This window comes from Sinohyriopsis cumingii, chromosome 3 (genome assembly GCF_028554795.1).
Source record: "Sinohyriopsis cumingii isolate HCF-2022 chromosome 3, ASM2855479v2, whole genome shotgun sequence".
Taxonomy (NCBI): domain Eukaryota; kingdom Metazoa; phylum Mollusca; class Bivalvia; order Unionida; family Unionidae; genus Sinohyriopsis; species Sinohyriopsis cumingii.
Window position 1 is genome coordinate 118,114,860 of NC_142963.1, and position 18,183 is coordinate 118,133,042.

Genomic DNA, 18,183 nt, shown 5'->3' on the forward strand with positions numbered 1-18,183 from the left:
AGGTTTTTATCCACTTGCACTATCCTCACATGGACAGCAAGAACGAATCCAGATTGATTTATTGTTGATGAGTGGTATGTTTGGTTCAGAGTTGGTATTGCATTATGAATGGATAAAGAATCTAGCCTGGATGCTTAACTTACACAGCAAGTACCACGGTAAAAGTATGCATGCATGTTATTTAAAACTCAAAAACCCGTTTGAAAACATTGCTTTTATTATGGTGCGATCTGTGAAAACCTGTGGCGGAAAATAATGCCAGAATACCACACAAGCAACCAGAAGGAAGACATTCTGCACCCATACCAAATGAAGCAGAGAAAAATAGTTGGCTGGAGCAACAGCAACTACATGAATGACATGCACCTCAAGAACCTGCACCCCAATGCAAAGGAACATATATAAAAAGTATCAACATCAATCGAAACAAGAAGGCCTTGGTGGACTATGTGACCCTAACAATCTCACAGATCAATTGGAAACAGTTGTTAGATCAATTCAGGCAGCGAACAATGCAACAGAAGTCAAGAATGGGGCTGCATCAATATGTTAGCAGTTGTTCACCATTGACATCGTAGACAGAAATACATGCCCCGCATTGTTGCATGAGCCTGTCAAACATATCAATGATGCATACAAAAAACTCCATTTGTGTAACACCGATGTTGCTTTCTGAAACAATTGAGACGCTTTGTATGCAATGCAAAATATATGCTGCAATGCAACAAGCTGCTGAAAATACAACCTATAATGCTACCTTGGTGATTACAATCGCATTAACAAAACCGGAATTTGGTGTGACTTTATCAACAACTGTTACTGCTGTGGATTCACACACACTTGAGATTATACTTTCATTGCTGCAAGTTTATTACCTTTGACTTAATATCCGATTACAATCGTTTGGCAGTCTTCCAGCGAACACCAAATTTGTGTTTTCACCAGATCTTTGATCATCTTGGGGTGTGATAGAACTGGCTACAGGGGCGTATGATATTACCTCAATTGATGATGAGGTCCGACGAAGAACTTCGGTGTTGACCGGTAACTACTCTACAGTTCTATACGCAAACACGAGCCCACAGAGCTCCGTCATCGCAACTGAATATCTGCAATATCTGGTTAATATTAGACAGTCATCATTGAGAACAGTGTTTGGTTCTCAGTTCAGCGTCAAGGTCTGGGGTCAGATGGCGATTACAGTCTCTGTGATAAACAGACGTCTCGTACTTCACATATTTTGGCCATATAATTCAAAACATGATTTTTATCGTGTGATCTTATTTGTAATTCTGTTATCAGTTTACTGCTAAGTTAAATGTGAGAAGCCACCTGAGGAAGAAAATTTGACATCAGGTAATGAGATATATTTGAAATGGTCAATGCATGCATTCAAGTGATATTCAACTTCACTTGGTCTATGTGTAATACTAAATATATTGATTGTAGTTAGAAATTATAAATTTGTAGCAGTACAGATTTGACAAAAGGTCAGAACCAGCCAATTCATGTAGCAAAGAAAGATCTAAGTGATATAAAATATCCGAAAAAAAGTGGCATATGGATTTATACAATTTTGAAATGTTTGAAAAGGCTTCAGAACAGAGGATATATAGAACATGAGAAATAAGCAGGAAGAGCAAAGGTTGCCAGTAAAAGGGATGATAATGTAATTTCTTTGCCCGCGGTTTTTAATGTCTGTCAGTTTTCGTGTTTCTGAAATCACTGGCATTAGAAGATGAAAGAGTTTAGGTTTTTGAAGATGTAATATAAGAAAGCAAACAATAATTCATCGACAGGAACCTGCATCACGGATGTCATGGTTTAAACAGAGAAAAAACTGGACAGGTGAAAACCAGTTGTCAGTAATAGTTTATAGTGATGAAACTAAAGTAGCTTCAAGCAAAGAATAATAGCTTCAGTTTGGAGAAAACCGAATGTAGAATGTCAGCCAGAGTATTTAGGTCCATGGTGCATACTTGCAATTCAAGAATATTTCTGAGTTTTAATATTAAATTAGATAAGTATCTAATCCTTTTACAGACCTCTCTAATTACACTGCAGACCTCTCTAATCCTATTACAGACCTCTCTAATTACACTGCAGACCTCTCTAATCCTATTACAGACCTCTCTAATTAGATTACAGACCTCTCTAATCCTATTACAGACATCTCTAGTTACATTACAGACATCTCTAGTTACATTACAGACGTCTCTAATTACATTACAGACCTTTCTAATCCTGTCACAGTCCTATCTAATTCTATTACAGACCTCTCTAATCAAATTATTAATAACTTATCTAACACATTACAGACCTCTCTAATCCTATTATACTACAGACCTCTCTAATTCTATTACAGAGGTCTGCAATTCAGCTATTGAGGTCTACAAATGAAACAAAATATTGAGGTCTCTAATTAAATTAGAGAGGTCTATAAATGATATATAGAGCTCTAAATAAATTGTAGAGGTCTCGAATTCAGTTAGAAGCCTCTCGTAAGAAACAGAGGTCTATATTCAAGTGAATAAATGCAAACAATGACGCCCATATAGAGCCACTTTTATAATTTCCATTGATAACAACCAACCTTTGTAGCAAATTACATTTTTCTAGGTAATTGTGATTTTTGTCGTTGTAGGGTATAACGCCATTTTTCATAGGCTAGGTTATACGGGCCAGTATAAATGATGGAGAAGAACCCGGGAAACCCCAGGAAAGAAACACTGACCCACGAGAAGCTACTGGCAAGCTTTCTCACATACCCACATTGGCGTAATTGTGATTTGTATATCTAGTGTGAATAATCGTAGCTTAGCCTGCGATAAAATTTGCAGGTGTTGGGTTTAAGTCGTGTGGGCTTATTTTCTATATATGACTTTTAGAAACTGTCGAGCTAGCGTTTCCTCTTATACATTACGATACCGTATTTAGATGTCACGCTCTAGATGATTTATGTGCATACCTGTACATGGGGAAAATAAACACGTGTGTATTGTTCCCCAGAGCTGGCCTCGCTTTTAAAAGTGGGTAAGAAAATAATCCGCCATGTATAAAACCCAGATATATGTGCGCTAGTTTACTTCCTGTTTTCAACGCTAATGATGAATACAGGGAAATTTCTGTTATCGAAACTAGTCGGTTACCGGATCAGGAAGATATGTTAAATTAAATGCGTGGATATCTGCTCATATCTCCAGTTCAGTCAGTTTGAAGAGCTGTACAGTCTGTCTTCACTTTTGCCAAGGATTGCAATAGCGATCTGCATAAATTGGTAAGTAATTTTTTCCTCGATGAAAAAGTGTTGTTAAGATCAGTCCAGTCAATTCATCAGTCGAAATAGAACAAAAAGCGTCAATACCACTTGTCTTGTCCTTTTTGATGGATGGTGGTGGTGGCAGTGAATGATAAATGTATCAGTAGAGTGATACAATATTAATTCAGTGTTGTGTTTGAAGGTAATTCCACACTCTACGCATAGTACCCACTTATAAGCTACTTTATTAGGTTATGCTGTGTTAATATTGTCCGTCTGTACCAACTACTTTAGGGCTTATGTTCCGGTTTGTTTTATAACAGTGGTAGAGCATTTGTGTTTCAGTGAACAAATTTCTTGTTCTAGCCAACTGTACAGAAAGAGCGAGCATTACATTGAGCCTGTCTGACAGTCCATATTTCAGTTCAGTCCACTTTTGCTTCCGCGCAATAATATATTTATGTATGTAGGTAAGGGTGTGTGTAGATATTTACATATATTGGTATGCATTGTTGTGTAGTTAAATATTGATTGTCATTAGACCCTGACTGAGTTCGAATGTTTGGTTTACAGCTTGATATAACTAGACCTTGGCTGAGTTCGAATGTCGTCAGCCTTCTGCCTCAGTATTAAACAGACTTATAGCCCCTGAGGCCCACCCACTTTCTCGTCCGCACATCACCCACTTTCGTTTCCGCATAGTAGTTCCCTTTGTTTATTATTTAATGTGAGACACTTGATGTTGATGAGACGGGCGTAAATTGTGGAATATCAGTTCCTTTAATTTGCTTGCTTGCACCATGTGTTTACAAAATTTTGTTTTAGTCTTTTATTTTTTTCTCAATCAAAAGTACCTCCACCCCACCTCAGCAAAACAGGTTGAAACTCAGTCACACAAGCCTGAATAATTTTCAGCTTTAGTCAGCGTCCTAGCTTTTAAAAAATAGTGTTGTTTACTATTACTAATTGTGTTTCTACTCCAAATCACAAAATTTCTGACTGCTGAATCATCATCATCATCACCATCATCAACAACACAACGTCCCTGCCGTATCATTTGGCCGTGGTACTGGGATATACAAAAGACGGGAGTTGAGATTTAAACAAAACAAAGAAAGGAAATAAAAATTTAAAAAAATTGAAAAAAGACAACTTTCTCTTTGCTATGATTTTTTTCCTGTAACTATTGAGTGTACCGATTAATGTATAGGATAATCTATACATACCTGCGTATATATGTACAAATATGTATACACGCCTTGATATGCGTAACTTGCCATTTATACACGATTATTAGCTGTAAATAGCTGTTGACCAGGAAGTTGGCTAATGTACAGCTATTCCCCTTCCATATCGCACTGATGAATAACTGAAACAAACGTCAATACGCCCTCACCTCTTTGACACTGGTGGAAAGAGTAATTCATTCTTATCAATAATGTTAATGAACTGTATGCAGGTTTAGAGAAGTCAAGTTTCTGTTGACGGGCTTTCTTTTTATCATAAACAATTGATGTGAATTAATGTGTTCGCTCAGTTCTCTTTATTCACTGTAGAACCCTTGGTACACCATTCACACCAGCGTAGTACACTATATATGGCATCTTTCAACTTCATCTACACGCGCACTCCAACTCCCCTCCACCCCACCACCATACAAACACAATTCAAAATCCGGCTGTTGAACTGAGTTCAGCGGCCACCATTACTAGCACCACCATCATAACTGATATCACCAGCTGAAAAACAGTTAGAACAGAGACCGACGACATTGTCATCATCGTCGTCAAAGTCAGTACCATCACGACACTAACATAGATATAACAATAAGACATCACAAACTTTTCTTTTCTTTTGACCGTACACCTACAGCCAACTTTAAAGAGATTTACTGGTAGGAACGAATCTGTGTTTCATACCTTTAATTTGGAGAAACAATCGTCCTTATCTTGTCGTCAAACCAGGATGAATATGAGAGAAGAATTAGACTAAAATATAAATATAAATTTCATATCAAATATTGTTGCTGTTATCAACACTTATTTGCATATGTAAACCGTTGGGTCATACGTCAGGTATCATTAAATTCCATGCGATAAAAAATGCACATGTACTTCATGAGTAAGTGTATTACGTCGTGCTTTTCCTAGATCGATTAACGTGTAATACGTCGTGCTTTTCATAGATGGATTAAAATGTCTTCCTTAACTTAATAACGACTCCGGTAGTAGATACTACCCATCTCAGCGTCCATATGGCTCTAGATTCATTAAATCTCTCAATTTTTTTTAAACTAAGATTTTGTACTTGTCTTGCTAATGATATTGATGGAAAAACTGGAGGAATTTGTAAGAGATAGAGATAATACAGAGGATGAAAAATAATGTTTCGCTTGGAATCCTTTCGTTTTGTAACCCTAGTTGAGGAAATCCTCAACTGTTCCTCAGAGAAAGAGTGTCTTTGGGAAAATGCCGGCTATTAGGAATGTATTTTAATCCTTCAGTGCTGAGTAATGCTTAGTTTTCTAAAAGCAACTGACGTAAGTTCACATAAAGACCGAGAGAAAAAAAGAAACAATGTCAAAACCATTACGTGATTTTGGCTGAGGTCGATGTTTCATCTACTTACGCTGATCCGGTGGCCGAAGTGGTTAGAGTATCAACTTCGGATGCGGGAGGTCGCCGGTTCGAACCTCGGACGAGTCATACCAAAGACTTATACAAATGGTACCTTCAGCTGACTCGTTAGGCGCTTAGCGTTAAGAGTTCAATGCTATGACTGGACAGCCCGGTGTTAGGATAATGTGACTGGATGGGACTTGATGCTACATGTGTGTTGCATGATGCCCCAGTGCTAGACATCACTATAAACTGCCACATTGCAGACATCGTAGTGATATGCCTGAATAACTGTTAAAGCTACGTTAAAAATCCAAAACATACCAACACCCAAATTATCTATTTCCAATGACCTAAATACAACATTCTTCGTCAACTGAAAGGTTCTTAAATACATTAAAAACATAAATAATTTTCTTCTAGTCTGTTCCTATTCTACGTCTTAAACTTTGTAACAGAAAGAAGCAAAACTGAAAAGTTTAGTAAAATCAACAGATTTAAGTTACAAAGTGAAAATTTAAGAGACACTTACTATATTATGAATTGAATCCTAAATAATTCTAAATGTTCGATCACAAGTCCAAAAGTGTACAATATTCCCAATGAATTACATTGTCTTGAATGTTCAGATATGCCAATGGTACAATCCAGAATGTCTTTGAATTTACAATAATTCCAAATAATGTGTTAATGGTACAATCCAGAATACATTCACAATAATTCCAAATAATGTGTTTATCCAACGTCAATGAGCACTTAGTAATTCCAATCAGTGATTGATTCATATAAAAAAGGATACCTGAATACAATGTTTAACTCTGATCCCCACAGACAAATATGAAACATATAATAGTTTGTTTACCAGACCGCTATTGATATATGTTTCACTTGACATATGACGCGATAGGATTTTCAGGAAAACTACTGAAAAATTCCGCTAGCTCATTAAAGATTTTAGTAAACACCTTGTTGACTTATTCACAGTTATGACAAAAGTCAGGTAGGCAAAAGGTCTGTCCCCATCCTTCAATCACGGAAAAAATTAAGAACGCAATATAAAAATACATAGCACCTCCCCCTGTAAAGAAAAAGAAAGATTTATACAATAAAGCTTTATTTTACCGATTAGTCAAATACACATATGACATTGTATTAATTAAAATATTACATAGAAAGATGTCTCATGAATGACATTCAGCTTAATCACTCATAAATACACAAAATAATGCAATATAATACTTCTGTATACGTGAATGTTCATCTGCAATCACATTATCTTTTCCTCTAATGTGTCTAATATCAATATTGTGTTATTGCAGCATCAAACTTAATCTCAACAATTTGTTTTTGTTTTTTATTTGTTTTTTTGTGGGTATTTTTTGTTTTTGTTTTTAATTTGTTAATGAAAGTCAATGGATTGTGATCATTGAATACAATAATTGGAGAAGGAGCTGAACAAACATGACTTCAGGATGTTGCAAAAGCTATATCAAAACCAAACAGTCCTTGATTGTGGAATAATTTATCTGGTGCTTCTTTAGGTTTTTTAAAATATAGCGCACTGGATCATCAATACCATTTTTATCTTCTTGACTCAATATTCCACCATCACCAACGTCACTTGCATCAACAGACATTTTGTTTGAAATCTGGAGCTGAAAGAACTGGTGCTCTTTTAAGTGTGACCTTTAATTTGTCAAAAGATTCCTGACACTTGTCAGACCAATAAAACTTGGATTTCTTACTCAATACATTTTTAAGAGACTAGGCAATCATAGCGAATCCCCAGCCATACCAAAATTAGCATCGTTTGCATTTTTCTGATAGGCACTGGGAATTCAGAGATAGCTTTGACTTTAACTTCTATAGGTTTAACTTGACCTAACCCACACTGTGTCCCGAAAATGTGATGAAAGCACGGCAAAACTCACTTTTACATAAATAAACCGTCATATTTGTACAAATGAGTTAATCAAAGAATTTCCTAATGCTTTCAAAGTTATTTTTACAGGTATCGTTGCAGATGATAATGTCATCGATGTCCGCATCACAAGATGTTACTATGTCCATTAAACGCTGCAATATTGACGGAGATTTTTTTCATACCAAACGACAAAACTTTATATTGACACAGTCCATCTGGAGTTGAAAATGCTGAAATTCCTTAACGAGAGTAGAATTTTTCAGAATCCTTTTGAAACGTCAAACCTGGTGACATATTTTGCATTTCCAATTTTCTCATTGCAGTCATCTATTTTTGGCACTGGAAATAATTAGTTTGTTTTAAACTGTTGACTTCTGTTGTCCGTACACATAAAGATTGTGGTATCTGGTTTTGGCACATGGAGATCTCCAGTTTCTTTTACTTGGTTCCATAAAATCATTCTCAGTTATTATTGAATTTCTTTTTCAAATATTCCTGTCTGAGAAGATTCATCATGTAAGGACGATGTTTCACAGGTGTAGAATCTGCAGATGTGAAAATTTTTGGTCCAGGTTGCTTAATATTTCTGAATTCCGAAGATTGGTTAAACCAGTGTCACTACAGTCGATGACGTGCCATCGTTTATATCCTTGCTGTGTGGGACGGGTTCAACTAAACTGATCGAATAATTGCTGGAATATCTCTACCAAGTCAATTTCCGCCTTCCAGCAGTGTTAATGGTATAATTTGCCATTTACTTTCTTTTTAATTGTATAAGAACCATAACATTTAGCCCGAAGATGATTTTGAGATATGGTCAAGAGAGCCGGAATTTTATCAGTAAGCTGAAAACTATTTTCCTCTGTATTTCTGTCACTGCATAATTTCATTTTTGATAGAGTAGAGTGAAGATTAGGTTTTGCTACTTACAATCCCTTGACAACTTATATTTGATATCAGGGACCTAGTCTAGAAGCTTAATCTCTGAAATTTCATTTAAAATAGTTTCTTTTTTAAAGACTTATATGGTTCACGCACATTATGTCCAAAAACTAGTTCAAAAGAACTAAAACACAATTACTCTTGAACTGATTCTCTAACAGCAAACAACAGCAAATGAATACCATTGTCCTAGTCTTTTGCTTTATTCAAAACAATATGATCGAATCATATTCTTCAAAACGTTTGATGAAATCTTTCCAAAGCCCATTGGTATTCAGGGTGAAAATCAGAAGATTTAAGCTGTTAGATGCCTAGTTAATGCATAACTTGTTGGAAAATTCGACATAAAACTTGAACCTTTATCAGACTGGACCGATTTGGAACTGCCAACAAATGCAAAATAAACAACCTTTATCAAAGCTTTTACTATAGTGTTAGTTTTATTTTTTCTCAAAGGAATTGCCTTCGCAAATCTTGTGGATGCACAAATAATGGTCAACAAGTAATAGTTGCCTGACTTGGTCTTGGGTAAGGGACCAATACAGTCTATCATTATTTGCCATATGGTTTGTCAAATGCGGGAATATGTTGCAGATGAACCTTATGTGTCTTGCTTTTGAGTTTTCCTACCATTTCAGAAGTGTGACAAGATCCACAGTAATTAGAAATATCACTTTTAATTTTCGGCCAATAAAAATAATTCAAGATCTTGTGATAATTATTAGTGACTCCTAAATGACCAATCAGAGGAGTTGCAAGGGCTAGACTCAGATACGTTCGATATGACTTTGGCAATACATTTCGATAGCTTATACACCACTCTCAAACAGCGAGTACCTCCGATTGTCTCCATGTTCTCATAAGGACCGCAGTTTTTACAAAGTAACAAACTGGACTTGAGTGGCTTTAGTTTCACTACTAACCATCTGAAACAAATAGGTGATCTTATGATCTTGTTCCTGTTCAGCAAGAGTGGTTGTCTCTTGTCGCCCTGATTAGAATAGAAAGAATGAATAGTAAAAAGAGGATCACTGTGATCAATACCTGTTGATTGGTCAATACCAGGAGCCGATACCTCTGGTAGCTGCACAAACATGATAGCAATCAGGGATTTCAATCTCAATAGGATCCACTTTTTACCCCAAAAAGTTTGTTAGTTACAAGTGGATTAATATCACTGTATTTAATTTTTGTCCATAGTTGTAAATTGTAATGATCATTTATAAACAACATATTAGATAACTACTTTTGTCAATGAATGTAGATTATATTTTAAGATAATTCAAGCTATACATATACTGCTTACTTGGATTTTATTTCTAAACTCAGTCTTCTTGATGGACTTGCTTACGGTCTGGGGTAATGTTTCGTTGGTATAATTGAGTATTGTGACATAATTCAGGTGGGGAGGGGAGGGATCGCGACATAGATCAAGTAGGAATGAATTGCGACATAGAGTCCTAATTATAAGTAATGGAGACTCATATAAGGAGGAAGAAGTAGACAATTGTTCGTTCCTATTTTTGTTGTTCTTATTTTTTCTCAGTCTGCATAAGTACTTAATGTTGTGTTTTAATTTAATATGAGAGGAATCATTTTTTATATTATTTATTGGAAAAAGAAAGTGATCATTTGACTGTTTGGAATAAACACTGTTTTGAGACTTTTGTGAATTCATTCAAAGGTGTTGTAGACAATGCCATTATGGTACATCAAGACTGTCAGTACATCAACTCTTAAAGATCAGGAATTCATTCGGATCACTCTGTTCTTTGAATTAATGATAGATCTTATTTGGGATTGAATTTTCACACTACTGTAAGTTCCTTTTAAATTTTCTTTTTTTAACTTAGAGAATGAAATTATGTGTTGTGTGTTGATACTTTTGTTTCTTTCTGTTATTTTGTTTAAGATCATAGAGTTGTAATAATTAACCACACCTTATCTCCAATTAGGTCATTGTCTATTAATAAATGAATACATTCGATAACTAAAGAAATCAATGTTCCAACTGTGACGGGTCCTAAGACTAAGTCTGATACCAAATTGGCTCAATTGAGAGAAACATTAACAAAGCCGCATTATGTTTCATGAATATCAATACTTTTAAGACAAGAAGACTTCTCAGACAAAGGCAACCGTTACATGAGAATAAAAGACTCTCAAGTATTTTTTTAATTATTTTAATACGGATATTCGTGGCAGAATCACCAGTAAGTGATATAGAACCTTCAGACATGAATGGTGTTTATCGACGATTAAATACTTCATTCTCTAAAATAAAACCAGACCGGAATTTTTAAATCCAGTACAGTGTGTGTGTGTGTGTGTGTGTGTGTGGAATTTTTAACGTAGCTTTAACAATGTTTCAGTCACATCGCTACGATATCTGCAGTGCGGCAGTTTATAATGATGTCTAGCATTGCGGCATCATGCCGCAGGTAGGTAGCATCGTGTCTCACCCTGACACCAGGCCGACCAGTCTTAACACTAACCTCTTATCACCCTGACACCAGGCCGACCAGTCCTAACACTAACCTCTTAACGCTGAGCGCCTTGCGAGGCAGCTGTTAGTACCATTTTTGTAAGTCTTTGGTATGACTCGGCCGGGGATCGAACCCGCGACCTTCCGCATCCGTGGCGTACGCTCTAAATACTAGGCCACCGGAGCGGTATTTAACAGTACATTTATTGCATTTAATATAAGACCGTGACCCTGACCTCTTTGAAATAAAAGCAGTTCAAATGGCTCTGTGTTTATTAAGTTGCTTTATTTTGAACCTGTAGAAATTAGAAAGACGTAACCTAACTTGTCACGTATAAAGAGATCACGATTTCTGATCAGTCTTATTAGAAGTTTGATTTTTAAACGTTGTGCCAGTTTGAGATTTAGAAGTACTTGTATGGGACTGAGAGGGTTTATTTCCCAAACAAGTGCTGAGAAGAAGAAGACTTATTTGCCAATGAAACTTTGTGAATCGAGGAATAATCATCAGCTGTGCGAGTAGCAGTTTCCAAAGTTCCCAACTTTTTCTTAAGATGGGTCTTGACATCATTATGAGTGAAACTATTGAACTCTTCAATTAATGTTTGCCTGAGATTATCGTAATCTGTATCAACCTTCTTGGCGGAGCACCATCTATCAATCATTGGTTATTTTTCCACTGCAAATTTGACATGGGATTGTCCAGTTTCTTTTCTATAGTTCTTAAAAGTTTGTCGATATGTCTCAGGTACCAGCTCATAAGCCTTGAATATATATTTCTTAACCACATCATAATCAGCACTTTGTTGTATCGACAGTGAAGTGTAGACTTCTCTAGCTTTGCCAATAAGTATATTTTGTAATAATAAAGTCCATTGCTCTTTTGACCATTTTCAAGTTTTCAGCAATTTGTTTCCAAAATTATGAAAGTATTTATCAACTTCTTTTTCTTGAGAAGGGGGTACTGGTAAAATTAAAACATGAACTTGCGTGTAAAGGAGGGAGGAGCGTGATCCGCCTGTTGGTTATATTCTGTTAAATATATTGCATTTCCTTTTGTTCTGTGTGTGTGCAAGGCAAGGGGTGGGCGGGAACGAGCTGTGGGACGGAAATTCTGATGAGGGCCCAGTGGGCGAAGCCCTTTGAAACTCTTGCATTTCTACCTTTCTATGTTGTGATAAAAAACAACACAAACGCCGAAAATTCTGTGCATCTAGTTTCGCATTTAATGTATGCATCTTCAGGCACGAAATCAATTATAGATTCATAAGATTCATAAGTTAGATACTCTGTATCTTAATGGACTTAATGCTAATGAACTATATAAAATGGTATAATTTAAATTGATATATTGTATATCCTTTATAACAATATAATTATATGTATGACTGTTTGTCTCTAGTTTATTTTATTATTTTACCTTTCTATGTGTAATTTTAACCTTCCAGTTCTGAAGAAAACGTACTCTTAGAAACGTTTCGGGATTTTTGCGCTTACTTGTTTTGCTTTGTTTTGTTTGTGGTTTTTATTTTGTTGGGGGGGGGGGGCTGGCGCTGCTCCCACCCTCAGATCTGATCCTGATACAAATAGTACATACCCGAAGTTTCTGATAATATCTATTTGAAAGCTGAATAGCTATTTATGCCTCGTAGAAAGACATATACATTTAAATGTGTGTAAGATGACACCTCATCACATCTCAATACGAGGCGAAAATAAAAAGCCTCAGCAAACCGAAAACCACTTAAAACGAGACTTGACATTAGCCCCTGGGGATTCCGGTCTTGAGAGGTTTCACTGCATAGTGTTAAATGTTGCATGAAACGAAATTCTGAAACTCACAGTATTTCGAAACTTTAAACACAGGAGCTGTACATACATACATACATACATACATACATACATACATAAATACATACTTCCGCGCCTGGTTCAAGATAAAACAGAACCTTATCACAACCAATGATATATATGTTCGTATACATTGGTTCAACGCGATAGCTGAACCCATGTTCCTGTACGGATATAAATTACGGGGATTCAAATGTTTAAACAATCATTAATACGACGGCTGCAAGAATCTATTTTAGTTTGGGCATTAATATATGCAACACCATTCTTATGTTTTCAGGAAATATATATTGGATGTATTAAAGACAGCATATGATATTAAATCTTTAGTCGAACATGGAAATTTCTCTTGGACATGAAGACTCATTACACGAAAGTTTATAATATTACCAGTCAAGTTCTCCTCAAAGCTTACGAGCAAAAGACTGCTCCGGTGACCGAAGTGGTTAGAGCGTCTAACCCCAGTTGAATTATACCAAAGACTTACAAAAATGGTACTAGCAACTACCTCGCTTGGCGCTCAACATTAAGAGGTTAGTGTTAGGACTGGTCGGCCTAGTGTCAGGATAATGTGGCTGGGTGGGACATGATCCCACATGTCTGCGGCATGATACCCCAGAGCTAGACATCACAATAACTGCTACAATGCAGACCTCGCAGCGATTTGACTGAAAACTTGTTAAAGCTACATTAAATATCACACACACACACACACACACACACACAATCACTTTTCTTTAAAATAAAATAAAATAATTATCAAAAAAACTGGTCACAACATAAAACACCTGGGCGTCTCCAGTGTTAAGGCAAGTATTATTGTTATTTCTCAAAACATCAACAATAACTCTAGCTACAACGCAAAATAGATGCCCGGATATGAGTCAATCCTCTGGAAAAACCTAATTGATACATGTTATTTAACACGTAGTCCAAGTATGGCCTTGAATCTACTTTATGAATCTTACTCTGAGAAAGAGTAAAAAAAATTAAAAAGTTGTTTACTACAATTCTTACTGGTTCTGAATCAAAGTCAGGAACTAGGTCAACATTAGATACAATATTTCTATAAAGTTGTTTACGTCAAAAAAATAACAAAAATCAGTCAGAACTGAACTCAATTCCAGTAAATAAAGTTTTATTTACAATACCATGTAATGGAATAAAAAAAAACCTAACAAACAAACAATTAAATTAAATCAAATATAAATCAAACCAAATATACATAACAATATAAAACACGCTTTTGATGAACTGTCATTAAGCTTCGAACTCCTGTTAGAAAATGATTCCCGTAAGTGTCATATATTTCTTCTGGATCATGACTAGTATATTGCAAATATAGTGGTAAAATTCTCTCATGAATCTTTTGGGAAAACGTAACTAAATTGTAATAAGTAATCTGAGTATGTACCTTGTGATCTGAAATACATGTTAGTCAATGTCATTACAACGCAAATACATGTTAGTCAATGTCAATTACAACACAAATACATGTTAGTCAATGTCAATTACAACGCAAATACATGTTAGTCAATATCATTAATTCGCAAATACATTTTAGTCAATGTCATTACAACGCAAATACATGTTAGTCAATGTCATTACAACGCAAATACATGTTAGTCAATGTCATTACAACGCAAATACATGTTAGTCAATGTCATTACAACGCGTATCAAATCAAGCGTTGTTTTTCTTATGTATATAGTGTTAAGTGTCACTTATCATAATATGTTTCGACAATAAACTGAATTAAACTGAATTACACGTGGAATTAACTCTTAGTCATTTTGAACACTCGAAGTAGCTTTCAGCAATACCATACATTATTGTCCATTTTGCTTTTAAGAGGCCCCTGGTAGCCGAGTACTCTAAGGCGCTCGCCTTTGCAGATCACTGGAAGATCACTGGCACCTCATTTCTTTCTGCATGGGTTTGAGTCTCTGGCTTGGCCAACGTGGGTATGTGCGAAAGCTTCCCAGTTGCTTCCTGTGGGTCGGTGGTTCTTCCCAGGTTTCTTCCTCTACCAAATGTACTGGTCCCGCTTGTATAGCATATAATGTGTACTAAATTCTATTTACTTCACTCTCATTCCTTGCCACTATTTTTGTTCCACAGCGTGAACTTTTCAAAAATTAATTTTCATTTTTTATTCCCTATTTTATTCATATCTGGACTTTTGCATTGCGTCTAATTCCTCATAAATTGTCGACTACTTGTCCATAAGAGTCGATTTAATACGTTTTAAATTGTTGGTTAATTTTCTGTGAGGATGGATTTTAATATTTTTAAATTGTTGATTACTTGTCTATGAGGTTGGATTTGATACTTTTTAAATTCTTGGTTAATTGTATGTGAGATTGGATTTTAACACCTTTTAAATTATTGCGATTCATCTACGAGGATGGATTTAATACGTTTTAAATTGTCGATTACTTGTCTGTGAGGTTGGATTTAATACGTTTTAAATTGTCGATTACTTGTCTGTGAAGTTGGATTTAATTCGTTTTAAATTGTTGGTTACCTGCCTATGAGGTTGGATTTTAATAACTTTTTATTTGTTTCGACTTGGATAGATTTAATACATTTTCAACTGTTGTAAGTTGTCTTTGATATTGCAATTAACACATTTTAAATTATTGATTACTTGTCTGTGAGGATTGATTTAATACGTTTGAAATTATTGTTACTTGTCTGATTTTGCATTTAATATCTTTTTAAATTTCTAGAATACTTGTCAATGAGGTTGCATTTTAAACGTTTTAAATTGTTGATTACTTGTCTATGAGGTTAGATTTGAATACCTTTTTAATTAGTGGGACTTGTCAATGAGGATGGACTTACTAAGTTTTAGACTGTTGTGACTAGTCTATAATTTTGCATTTAATACGTTTTAAATTGTTGATTACTTGTCTGTGAGGGTGGATTTAATACGTTTGAAATAGTTGTGAATTGTCCATGAAGTTGCATTTAATACATTTTAAATTGCTGGTTTCTTGTCTATGAGGTTGCATTTAATACCTTTAAAATTACTGGTTACTTGTCTATGAGGTTGCATTTAATACGTTTTAAATTGCTGATTACTTGTCTGTGAGGTTGCATTTAAAACATTTTAAATTGCTGGAATCTTGTCTATGAGGTTGCATTTAATACCTTTTAAAGTACTGACTACTTGTCTATGAGGTTGCATTTAATACTTTTTAAAGTACTGGTTACTTGTCTATGAGGTTGCATTTAATACGCTTTAAATTGCTGATACTTGTCTATGAGGTTGCATTTAAAACATTTTAAATTGCTCGTTGCTTGTCCATGAGGTCGCATTTAATACGTTTATTCATTATTGTGACAGTAAGTATATGTCCAATTCGTGTAACGAAACAATTATAAACTATTTTTTGTGTAACTGCATAATGACGACGAATTCTTATCTTTGGCGGGAACCCCGGGTTGAATCGAAGTGTTATCCCGCCTGCGGAAGCCCGGAGGTTGAATCAGTGTTGTATCCCGCGGGCGGAAGCCCTGGATTGAATCAAAGTGGTATCCGGCGGGCGGAAGCCCAGGGTTTAATGCAGAGTGGTATACTGCGGTCGAACGCAGTTGGACATGTAATTGTAAGGGAGGATTAATTACACCAAGGCGCTGAAGTGTTGTTTCAGATAATCGTGAGATAAATGTTGTGGAATGAACATAGTTAAACACTCTAAATTTTGTTCTTGCTGATTGTCATGCCTCATGATCTCAATATGTTTATGAAGTGCAAAGTTGTTAACTGACACGGAAGTTATTCTTTGGACTAAATAGTTATCAGCCTCGTGATCGTTATTGTGTATGGGGACATGTACAAGCTGAGTTACGCTGTAAGCCACTTTACATCCTGTCTTACGACGTAGTGATGACACACCATGAACATGTAAACGTTGTTGTAGTTTATACGGCATGTATATCATTAGACGTTTTCCAAAATAAGTAAATACATGCCGGATAGTATAATACATGCTTGACTTCCAAAGGTAGTGTGGTCAAAATTCTTAGCGTGGAGTGGACGAAGGAGGAGAAATGTGAGTTACTTTGAATACTTGATATTTTGATTTGTTGAATTATCCCTCTTCTTTTGTTTTGTATTTTGATTGAACATTTTAACTTTTGATATAAAAAAATTACTTTTCATTAGATTTTGATTATTTGAACATTTGTTGAAATATTCATGAGGGAAAAAATCTCATTATTGGCAGAACATTTTCATATTTATCTTTTGTTTTTATTTTGATTTTGCACTCTTGAACATTTATGGTGATGTTATTTGCGAGAAAAATATAATTACTATTCATAAAATATTTTACCAATCGCCATGGCACAGTTTTGTCTTTGATACATACATATGCTTTGGAAATACTATACAGTCGTTTTGTTTCTCGTATGTTATAGCATTTTCTCGTTACCTTAGAAGGTGTGCATCACAAATATTACCACTACAAAGTGTTTCCTTTTCATTATTAAAATAATCAACATTGAAAGAAGCGAACCGGATATTACTTTCACACAAAATTAGTGAGGAAAAATGTGGGGGAGGGGAAGCGCTTCAAATATACAGAGAATAAGGTATTCCGGTACTTAATCTCTCCGATATTGTTTACAACAAGAGACCAAAGTCAGCAGAAATTTTGTCGGCACTAATCGCAGGAAGGGTTACTGATGACAAATGAAAGCTTAACAAAACATTGGCAGTTGAACTTTGTCATGTACACAAAAAGGGACCAAAGCCTCCTCCCCAAAAGGCAACTAAAGATTGGGGAAAAGGAAGTTAGAGGAATGAGTCCCAGCCTGTTGAAAGGAAAAATGGAATGAGACTTCACCAATGGAAAGGGAAATAGAATGAGACCCCACCTGTGGAAATGGACAATAGAATGAGACTCCACATGTGGAAATGCAAAATAGAATGAAACCCCACCTATGTAAAATGAAATAGAATTTTTAAAAATGGTTTGTTCATTCAGATCTCAATCAGATACTGGTTAACAAGTTTGAAATCAGATGGGAATGACGAGCCACAGAATGGCAGCAGATAAGGGCTATGACAGAGTACTTGGGTTGTGTGGGATAT

General features: G+C 35.5%; 1 protein-coding gene across 4 annotated transcripts in view; it reads left to right on the plus strand.

Annotated features, from left to right (window-relative positions):
• The first annotated feature begins 3,053 nt into the window (after window positions 1–3,053).
• Window positions 3,054–18,183, plus strand: part of LOC149803670 (dual oxidase maturation factor 1-like) — a 49,477-nt gene continuing 34,347 nt past the window's right edge. For 2 of the 4 annotated variants that reach the window (XM_089953441.1, XM_089953439.1), the window contains exon 1: window positions 3,054–3,277. The gene's annotated coding sequence lies outside the window, so the exon portion shown is untranslated. Of the gene's footprint in view, window positions 3,278–16,644; window positions 17,141–18,183 lie in introns of those variants that run through there. The other 2 variants (XM_089953442.1, XM_089953440.1) reach the window with 2 other exon arrangements.